The sequence below is a fragment of the Triticum aestivum genome, chromosome 2B (assembly GCF_018294505.1).
Source record: "Triticum aestivum cultivar Chinese Spring chromosome 2B, IWGSC CS RefSeq v2.1, whole genome shotgun sequence".
Lineage (NCBI taxonomy): Eukaryota > Viridiplantae > Streptophyta > Magnoliopsida > Poales > Poaceae > Triticum > Triticum aestivum.
In genome coordinates, this window is record NC_057798.1 from 706,352,965 (window position 1) to 706,364,171 (window position 11,207).

Sequence of the window (11,207 nt, forward strand, 5' to 3'; positions counted from 1 at the left end):
TCCGGCGCTGTTACCGGGGAGGTGAGTGCTTGAAGGTATATATTTAGATCTTGCAATCGAATCTTTTTGTTTCTTGTTTTATCACTAGTTTAGTTTGTAAAAGAAAATTACAAAAAAAATGGATTTGAGTTTGTCTCATACGCTTCATCTTTTTAATATCTTTCGTGAGAATGATGGAAAGGAAAAATTGTGCTCAAGTGCTAGAAGAAGAATGCAATGTTGTTAGTATGAATTCCTTGAGTATCCATGATGCTAATGATATCCAAAGCCACAAGCTTGGGGAAGCTATGTTTGATGAATATGATATTTTTCGTCCCCCAAGTTTTGATGAGCAAATTTATTATGATGAAAGCATGCCTCCTATTTATGATGATTATATTGATAAAAGTGGGTTTGGAAGAGTGTCAACTTTAGGAAGTAGTGATCCCACTATTTTGGAGGATGTTGAATCTTATTGTGATAAATATGAAAGTGGATTTGGAAGAGTGTCAACTTTATTTAGTAATGATACCACTGTTTCGGAAGAGGTTCCAATTGATTATGAGAACAAAGTTGCTATCTATGACGATTATTGTGATGACTTGTATGCTATTAAGAATAATGATAACCATGAAACTTGTCATCATGATTTTAGTTTACAATTGGATTATGCCTCACATGATAATTATTTTGTTGAGTTTGCTCCCGTTATTATTCATGAGAAGAATTTTGCTTATGAGGAGAGTAGTAAATTTTCTATGCTTGTAGATCATGAAAAGAATGCTTTAGGTGCTGGTTATATTGTTGAATTCATTCATGATGCTACTGAAAATTATTATGAGAGAGGAACATATGCTTGTAGGAATTGCAATAATGTCACGTTTCCTCTCTTTGTGTTGAAAATTTTGAAGCTATGCTTAGTTTACCTTCCTATGCTAGTCGATTATTGTTCCCATAAGTTGTTTTCTCACAAAATCCCTATGCATAGGAAGTGGGTTAGACTTAAATGTGCTAGTCATATGCTTCATGATGCTCCCGTTATGTTTCAATTCTTATCTTTTATGTGAGCATCATTGCCATCATCATGCCTAGCTAGAAAGGCATTAAAGAAAAGCGCTTGTTGGGAGACAACCCAATATTTACCCTTACTGTTTTTGTGTGTACACATGATTATTCTACTGTAGTAATCATGATTTATACCTTTTGTTTCAATAAAGTGCCAAGTAGAACCTTTGGGAAGACTTGGGCGAAGTTTATATGATCTTCCTGTAAAAAACAGAAACTTTTGCGCTCACGAGATTAGCTACCATTTTTTACTGGAGAGTGATTTTAGGTTTATTCTTCTTACAGATGATTAATAGACAAAATCCTCAGGTCCAGCAATTTATTTCATAATTGTTTGAGTCCCATAAGTATACGTTTGATACAAATTACTACAGACTGTTCTGTTTTTGACCGATTCTGTTTTCTATGTGTTGTTTGCTTATTTTGATGCATCTATGGCTAGTATTAAGTGGTATGAACCATAGAGAAGTTGGAATACAGTAGGTTTAACACCAATATAAATTTAGAATGAGTTCATTATAGTACCTAAGTGGTGGTTTTATTTTCTTATACTAACAGAGCTTACGAGTTTTGTTTGAGTTTTGTGTGGTTGAAGTTTTCAAGTTTTGGGTAGAGACTCGATGGACTATGGAATAAGGAGTGGAAAGAGCCTAAGCTTGGGTATTACCAAGGCACCCCAAGGTAATATTCAAGGACAACCAAGATCCTAAGCTTGGGGATGCCCCGGAAGGCATCCCCTCTTTCGTCCTCGTTCATCGGTAACTTTACTTGGAGCTATATTTTTATTCACCACATGATATGTGTTTTGCTTGGAGAGTCATTTTATTTTGTTAGTATTTGCTTTCTGTTATGTATATTAATGTTTTTCATCTTTATTTTCAATAAAAATGTCAAGGATAGCCTTTACCATGCTTATTTTGCTAGTATACATGTTGCTGTTTGAAAACAGAAAGTTCACCGCTGTTGCAAAAATTCCCTAGAAAAGTCATAGAATGGTATAATATTGAAACTTTTTTCATATTGAGCTCTGATAAATTTATTACAGTGGAAATTTTCTATCATAATTTTTGGAGTCAGGGAAGTATTGATACTCTTGCATTCTTTACAGAATGTACTGTTTTGGCAGATTGCTGTTATGATTGCATTGTTTGCATATGTTTGCTTGTCTAATGATTCTATTTGAGGATAGGAGTATTAAATATGCAGAGGCATTTAGTATGCAATGTTGAATAATAATTTTAGTGATTTGTTACAGTAGAAAATGATAAGGTTTTGCATTGGTTTAAACTAACCTATCTCACGAGTTCTTGTTGAGTTTGTTGTGAATGAAGCTTTTCGTAAAAAGAGAAACCATGATATGAGAGGAATTAAGGAGACACAAAAGTTCAAGCTTGGGGATGCCCAAGGCACCCCAAGATAATATTTCAAGAAGTCTCAAGCATCTAAGCTTGGGGATGCCCCGGTAGGCATAACACCTTTCTTCTTCAACAACTATCAGTTAGTATCGGTTGAGCCTAAGTTTTTGCTTCTTCACATGAGTTGTGCTATCCTTGCAATGTCATTTATTTTACCACTTGATGTATGTTTTGGTGACCAACTTGCGGGTTCCGGCCATGAACCTATGCATAGGGGTAGGCACATGTTCTTGACTCTCCGGTAGAAACTTTGGGGCACTCTTTGAAGTACTTTGTGTTGGTTGAATAGATGAATCTGAGATTGTGTGATGCATATCGTATAATCATGCCCACGGATACTTGAGGTGACAATGGAGTATCTAGGTGACATTAGGGTTTTGGTTGATTTGTGTCTTAAGGTGTTATTCTAGTACGAACTCTTGAATAGATCGATCCGAAAGAATAACTTTGAGGTGGTTTCGTACCCTACCATAATCTCTACATTTGTTCTCCGCTATTAGTGGCTTTGGAGTGACTCTTTGTTGCATGTCGAGGGATTGTTATATGATCTATCTATGTTATTATTGTTGAGAGAACTTGCACTAGTGAAAGTATGAACCCTAGGCCTTGTTTCCTATCATTGCAATACCGTTTACGCTCACGTTTATCATTAGTTACCTTGTTGTTTTTATAATTTCATATTACAATTACCTTTATCTACCTTGCGTATTGCACTTGTATCTTCATCTCTTCGCCGAACTAGTGCACCTATACAATTTACCATTGTATTGGGTGTGTTGGGGACACAAGAGACTCTTTGTTATTTGGTTGCAGGGTTGTTTGAGAGAGACCATCTTCATCCTACGCCTCCTACGGATTGATAAACCTTAGGTCATCCACTTGAGGGAAATTTGCTACTGTCCTACAAACATGTGCACTTGCAGGCCCAACAACGTCTACAAGAAGAAGGTTGTGTAGTAGACATCAGCATGCTACCTCTACATCTACCTTCGGGAATAGTTTTAGACCTGAAAATTGTTATTTGGTGCCAGCTTTGAGCATGAACATTATATTGGGATCTTGTTTAGTGCAGATGGTTATTCATTTAAATCAGAGAATAATGGTTGTTCTATTTATATGAGTAATATCTTTTATGGTCATGCACCCTTAAAGAGTGGTCTATTTCTGTTGAATCTCGATTGTGGTGATACACATATTCATAATATTGATGCCAAAAGATGCAAAGTTGATAATGATAGTGCAACATATTTGTGGCACTGCCGTTTAGGTCATACAGGTGTAAAGCGCATGAAGAAACTCCATGCAGATGGACTTTTGGAATCACTTGGTACTTGCGAACCGTGCCTCATGGGCAAGATGACTAAAACTCCATTCTTCGGAACAATGGAGCAAGCCAATGACTTATTGGAAATAATACAACCGATGTATGTGGTCCGATGAGTGTTGAGGCTCGCGGCGGGTATCGTTATTTTTTGACCTTCATAGATTATTTGAGCAGATATGGGTATATATACTTAATGAAACACAAGTCTGAAACATTTGAAAAGTTCAAATAATTTTAGAGTGAAGTGGATAATCATCATAACAAGAAAATAAAGTTTCTACGATCTGATCGCGAAGGTGAATATTTGAGTTACGAGTTTGGCCTTCATTTAAAACAATGTGGAATAGTTTCACAACTCACGCCACCTGGAACACCACAGCATAATGGTGTATCCGAATGTCATAACCGTACTTTATTAGATATGGTGTGATCTATGATGTCTCTTACCGATTTACCATTATCGCTTTGGGGTTATGCATTAGACACAGCTGTGTTCATGTTAAATAGGGCACCGTCAAAATCCGTTGATACGACACCGTATGAACTGTGGTTTGGCAATAAACCTATGCTGTCGTTTCTTAAAGTTTGGGGATGTGATGCTTATGTCAAAAGGCTTCAGCCTAATAAGCTCGAACCCAAATCAGAGAAGTGCGTCTTCATAGGATACCCTAAGGAAACAATTGGGTGCACCTTCCACCACGGATCTGAAGGCAAGATCTTTGTTGCCAAGAATGGAACCTTTCTAGAGAAGGAGTTTCTCTCAAAAGAAGTGAGTGGGAGGAAAGTATAACTTGATGAGGTAATTGTACCTCCTCTCAATTTGGAAAGTAGCTGTAGCAACCAGAACTCAAACATCCTGATCTCTGTGCATCAGTGGCATCCCTGGATCGGTAATGCTGACATGCACAGTACTTGAAGGATTTATAACAGAGTAGCAATCACACACTTATTACATCGAATGTCTCAAAAGAGAACTTATTACAATAAATATGGCTTAAGGCCATCTAAAAACGATAACAACGGAAGGCTTGGAAGATAAAGCGAGTCCATCAACTCCAACGGCATCACTGAGTGGAAGATCACAACCTAAGGCACCTTACTCATCGTCTGAAAAGTCTGCAACATGAACGTTGCAGCCTAAAACGGGTCAGCACATGGAATATGCTGGGAATGTAACACATAGAGAGTACTGAACAGAATAATGCTATCACTACATGCATATATGGCTAGTGGAAAGTTCTATGGTTACAGTTTTGCATAAATCCAATTTTCCCCTACTACAAAGGAATAAATTTTATTTAACTATCATGGTGGTTGTTAAACATTGAGAAGGTAATCCCCCTCTCAATCCCAATTAAGCATCATCATTAAAACCCAATCAATTTATATTAAGAGTGATGAGATCCACATGATAATCTAGGGAACTAGATACTCAAAACGTCCATAACCGGTGACACGGCTAACCATGATTAGTTTGTACAGTCTGCAGAGGTTTGCGCACTTCTCCCACAAGACTCGATCTCCTCCGTTGGATTTCTCACACTACATGATGTTTGAGAAATGGATGACTAAGACATAGTCTTTTAGAAGCATTTACTCTTTACTCTGGGTAGACAATACCAACCTACATCCCCTACATCAGCTAGCCTACCACTGAAAGAGGTCACGCAACCTACTCAACTATGCTAGAGCCCATAATAGCTTGTGGCTGCACATGGAAGTTTCTAGCACAAATAATCTTATGATCCCTTTGAGCCTGGGTGGCGGTCCATCGGAGAATCACACGGTACCCCGGGATTTCCAAAATAGCAGGCAACATTGGGTTCCCCAGGTGCCTCAATCTACCCAGATGTGTATTAAAGTAGCCACCTTAAGTTAACCATCAATTAAACACTCACACCTGTCATGGATACACTCACACAATCCACGTCTACAAGCATAGCATAGCAGTATAAGCAAACGTAGAAGTGTCTCCCAAAGGTTTGATAATAAATATGACAATAGGTACTACCTCATCTACTTCCCAAAACCCACATATTAATCAGATCCTAATCATGCAATTGTTTGAGGATTGATCTAATGCGATAAAACTGGGTAGTAAAGAGGTATGATCAAAGTGTTACTTGCCTTGCTGATGATCCGTGAAACCTAGAGACTCGTAGTAGCAAGCTTCGCACTCCGGGTACTCTATCGCAAACAAACAAGCATACAATAAGCACTCAACTACAAGCACGGGTAAAACTCAAATAAGGGTGTGTTTGGTAGCATGCATGGACCTAGCCTAGTTGTTCTCCTCTCATACATGCTGAGTGTAGACATGATGAGTCCATGCAGTTGCTGTTGTTTGGCAGCGATGTATGTGTCAAGACATGCTGAGCTAAGACTTTGTTTGGCAGCATGCATGTGTTTAGACATGCTGAACAATTTCCAATTTCGAATATTTTTTTTGAATGATAAACAAAATTGGAAAAATATGAACACAAATTTAAACATATTTTGATTTTTCTTTTTGAAATTCTAAATATTCTTTGGAAAGTTATAATAAAATTTGAAATTCTAAACTTTTTGAAAAATTGAACATATTAGCAATTCCGAGATTTTTTGAAAATTTAAAGAAAAATTTGAAATTTGTATATTTTATAAAAATTTAAATAAAATTTGAAATTCTGATTTTTTTTAGATTCAAACATTTTTTTGATTTTATTTTGAAATTCAAAACATTGTAGATTTTTTAAAAAAAATTTGAAATTCTGAACATTTATTGAAAATTCAAACAAAATTTGAAATTATGAAAGTTTTTTGAAAATTTAAACAATTTTGAAATCCTAAACTTTTTCAATAAAAATTAAATTCTAAAATTTTTCGAAAAATTAAACAAATTTTGAAATTCTGAACATTTTTTGAAAATATAAACATATCTGGACGTGGTCTGGGTCTCGTGGGTGGGGATGAGTGTCAGGGCTAGCATGGCTGCCTCCATGCACCCTGTCTGGGGTGCATGAGATGAGCATAGCTGAGGGCCCTTTTATGCATCACATGAGCATAGCGCATGTGAGCTCATGCATCCTACCAAACAAGCAAAAGTGGGTCGGATTGGGAACTTTTGCCCTCATGCACCCTACCAAACACACCCTAAGAGATCTAACCAGAAAGTTTAACTTAAGAACTCCGGTTCGCAAAAAGAATCAAATCAAACGAACCAACGAAACTCAAACTGCGAAAGAAACAAGCTTCGTTTACTAATCTGGACTTAAGTCAAATTTTACAGTAGCTAAAACTTGTTTAAGTTAGTTAAACAGAAAAAGGGTTTCGAGACAAAACTCTAGGCGCTTGAATCGCCTGATTCCGATAAACGAGCGAAAAGATAAACTAAAACGAAAATCAGGGCAGAAATCGCGATCGAAAATAATCGCGGAAAAACCCTGGAAAAAGAAAAACTGACGAATAGGATAATGAATGAAGGTTCGTTGTCTGTGGCTAAACAGTGAACAGCGTTTGTTAAAACGAACGAACGAGCGGACGCTCGCTAAATAAATAAACCAAAAAAACCGACCAATCTAGAAAAAAACAAAAGTAGGTTTTTCAAAAAAATGAATCAGCTTTTCTCAAAAAACGACGAACGGCGGCGGCGGTGGCTACCTCCGGCGTGGTCCGGCGGGCGACGGGGCTCTGGTGGGGCGTTGGTGGGGAGCGGCGGCGGCGGCGCGGCGACGGGAGGCGTCGGTGCGGCGGTGGCGAGGCGCGGGCGGCGGCTCGGCGGCGGGGCGGCGCGAATCCGAGGCGGCGGCGGCGGTGCGGGGTGGCGGGTGGTGGTGGAGGAGGGTGGCGGCGGTGTATATAAAGAGGGGGCGGCTTGGGGAAGGGGCGAGGAGGAGGAGTCCTCCCCGGACTCGGTGGCGGCGGCATGCGCCGGCCGGACTCCGGCTCGGAGCCGGTCGGGCGGAGGCGAGGCGAGGCCAGCCCGGCTCGGTTGGGCCGTTGGCCCAGTCGGGCGCTTACATTTTTTAAAAAAATAAGCCGAAAATAAATCCTAGAGAAATAAATAAAAATCTAAAAATGCGAAAACAAATTTTCATTGTCTAAATAAAATATTTAGAACAAGATGAACATTTTCTTGGCCCTAAAATGCAATTTTGAAATCGTGCAATTTTTCTAATTCAAATAAATTTTGCAATAAACTCCAATTAAATAATAAATTGGTTTTAATATTTTTCCTCTAATATTTCATTTATTTTGGAGAAGTCATTTTATCTCCTCTCATATATTTTTATATTAGAAATAGTAGGAAGAAAAATAATCAAACCAATTGATCCTCTTTTCAAAATTTGAGAGAAACTCAAATATGAAAATAACGAAATCCCCAACTCTCTCCGTGGGTCCTTGAGTTGCGTAGATTGTCTAGGATCAAGCCAAAATGCAATAAAATATGATATGCAATGATGATCTAATGTATAACATTCCAAATTGAAAATTTGGGATGTTACAAACCTACCCCCCTTAAGATGAATCTCGCCCTCGAGATTCGGGTTGGCTAGAAAATAGGTGAGGGTGGTCCTTCCATAGGTCTTCCTCTCGCTCCCAGGTGGCTTCATCCTTGGTATGGTGGATCCACTGGACTTTGCAGACCTTGATAACCTTGCTGCGCGTGACTCGGCTAGCAAACTCGAGAATCTTGACTAGTTTCTCCTCGTAGGTCAAATCGCTATCCAACTGAATCGCTTCCAGTGGCACTGTATCTCTTAGTGGAATATCAGCCATCTCTGCGTGGCACTTCTTCAGCTGGGAAACGTGGAACACATCATGAACTCCTGACAATCCTTTGGGCAACTCCAATTTGTAGGCAACTTCTCCCATACGCTCCACAACCTTGTATGGTCCCACAAAACGTGGTGCTAGCTTTTCCTTAACTCCAAAACGCTTAACTCCTCAAAGTGGGGACACACGAAGATAAACTCTGTCTCCGACTTCATAAACTGTCTCCTTGCGTTTCGAATCTGCATAGCTCTTCTGCCTGGACTAGGCTACCTTGAGTCTATCGCGAATCAGCTTAACCTTCTCTTCAGACTCTTTGATCAAATCTAGTCCAAACAACTGACGGTCTCCAACTTCATCCCACAACAATGGTGTCGTGCACCTCCTTTCGTACAAAGCTTTGAAAGGGGCCCTCTTCAGACTGGCTTGATAACTGTTGTTGTAAGAGAACTCTGCATAAGGCAAATTGTCGTCCCAACTAGATCCATAATCTAGCGCACAAGCTCTCAACATGTCTTCCAGAATCTGATTGACTCTCTCAGTCTGTCCATCTGTTTGTGGATGAAAGGCTGTACTGAACTCTAGCCTGGTACCCAAAGTTTCGTGCAACTGATTCCAGAACTTTGAGGTAAACTGGGTTCCTCTAACTGATACAATGGTCCTCGGAACTCCATGCAGACATACGATCCTGGTCATATATATCTTTGCCAACTTAGCACTGCTATAAGTGGTCTTCACTGGGATGAAATGGGCTACCTTTGTCAAACGATCGACTACAACCCATATCGAGTCATAGCCTGAGCGAGTCCTGGGAAATCCCATGATAAAATCCATGCCTAGATTATCCCACTTCCATTCGGGTATCGGCAATGGCTGTAACAAACCTGCTGGCTTCTGATGCTCTGCCTTTACTCTCTGGCATACATCACAAACTGCTACATACTCCGCAACATCTTTCTTCATTCCGCTCCGCCAGAAACTGTCCTTCAAATCCAAATACATCTTGGAATTTCCTGGGTGAATCGAATACGGCAAATCATGGGCCTCCTGCAAAATCAACTTCCTGATCTCTAGATCATTAGGCACATAAACACGGTCTTCAAACCATACGATATCGTGCTCGTCCTCACGGAATCCCTTAGCTTTTCCTTTGCTCATCTTTTCCTTTATCTCGGCAATCTCCATGTCAGTCTTCTGAGCTTCTCTGATCTTATCCATCAAAGTAGACTGAATCTCCAATGCTGCTACATAGCCTCTCGGAACTATCTCTAAACATAGCTCGCGAAGATCCTCGGCTAACTCCTTGGGTAACTCTCCGGTCATGAGTGTGTTGACATGACTCTTGCGGCTCAACGCATCAGCTACTACGTTAGCCTTTCCTAGATGATAATGCAACCTCATATCACAATCCTTAATGAGCTCCAACCATCTCCTTTGCCTGAGATTTAATTCCTTTTGCATGAAGATATACTTCAAACTCTTGTGATCCGTTTACACCTCACAATGGTTTCCGATGAGAAAGTGTCTCCATGTATTCAAAGCATGCACTACGGCTGCTAACTCCAAATCATGTGTAGCATAGTTCAACTCATGGGGTTTAAGCTGTCATGAGGCGTAAGAAACAACTCTTCCCTCCTGCATAAGCACTGCTCCAAGTCCTTGACGAGAAGCGTTGAAATAAACTTCATAATCTTTGCGTTGATCTGGCAGAATCAACACTGGTGATGTAACCAAGCGTTTCTTCAACTCCTCAAAACTGGCCTCACATTCCTCAGTCCAATTGAACTTGGTGTCCTTCTTCAACAACTCCGTCATGGGTTTTGCAATCTTCGAGAAATTCTCAATGAACCCTCGGTAGTATCTTGTGAGTCCAAGAAAACTTTGGATCTCTCCAACTGACATGGGTGCTTCCCAGTTTGTCATAGTGAAAACTTTGGTGGGGTCTATTGCTATTCCTTCTCCGGATATAACATGTCCGAGGAATCCAACTTCCTTCAACCAAAACTCACACTTGTTGAACTTGGCATATAGTTGGTGTTCTCTGAGCTTCCCAAGTACCAAACGCAAATGCTCCTTATGCTCCTCTTCATTCTTTGAGTAGACCAAAATATCATCAATGAACACCACAGCGAACTTATCCAGAAACTCCATAAACACCTTGTTCATCATGTTCATGAAATAAGCAGGTGCGTTAGTCAGACCAAATGACATAACGGTATACTTATATAGTCCGTACCTTGTGGTAAAAGCTGTCTTAGGTATATCCTGCTCTCAAATCTTCAGCTAGTGGTATCCTGATCGCAGATCGATCTTGGAAAATACTTTACCTCCTTGCAAATGGTCAAACAGATCATTGATCATTGGCAGTGGGTACTTGTTCTTGATTGTCACTTCATTCAATCTTCGATAATCAACAACCATCCTCAACAATCCATCCTTCTTCTCCACTAGAAGCACTGGCGATCCCCAAGGTGACAAACTTGGGCGAATATATCCTTTATCCAGTAACTCCTTAATTTGCTTCTTAATTTCTTCCAAATCCTTTGCGGGCATCCTGTACGGTCTCTTAGATATTGGCCCTGTGCCTGGCAAAAGCTCAATCAAAAACTCAATGTTTCCATCCGATGGCATGCCTGGCAACTCTTCTGGAAATACATCAGAGAAATCCTTCA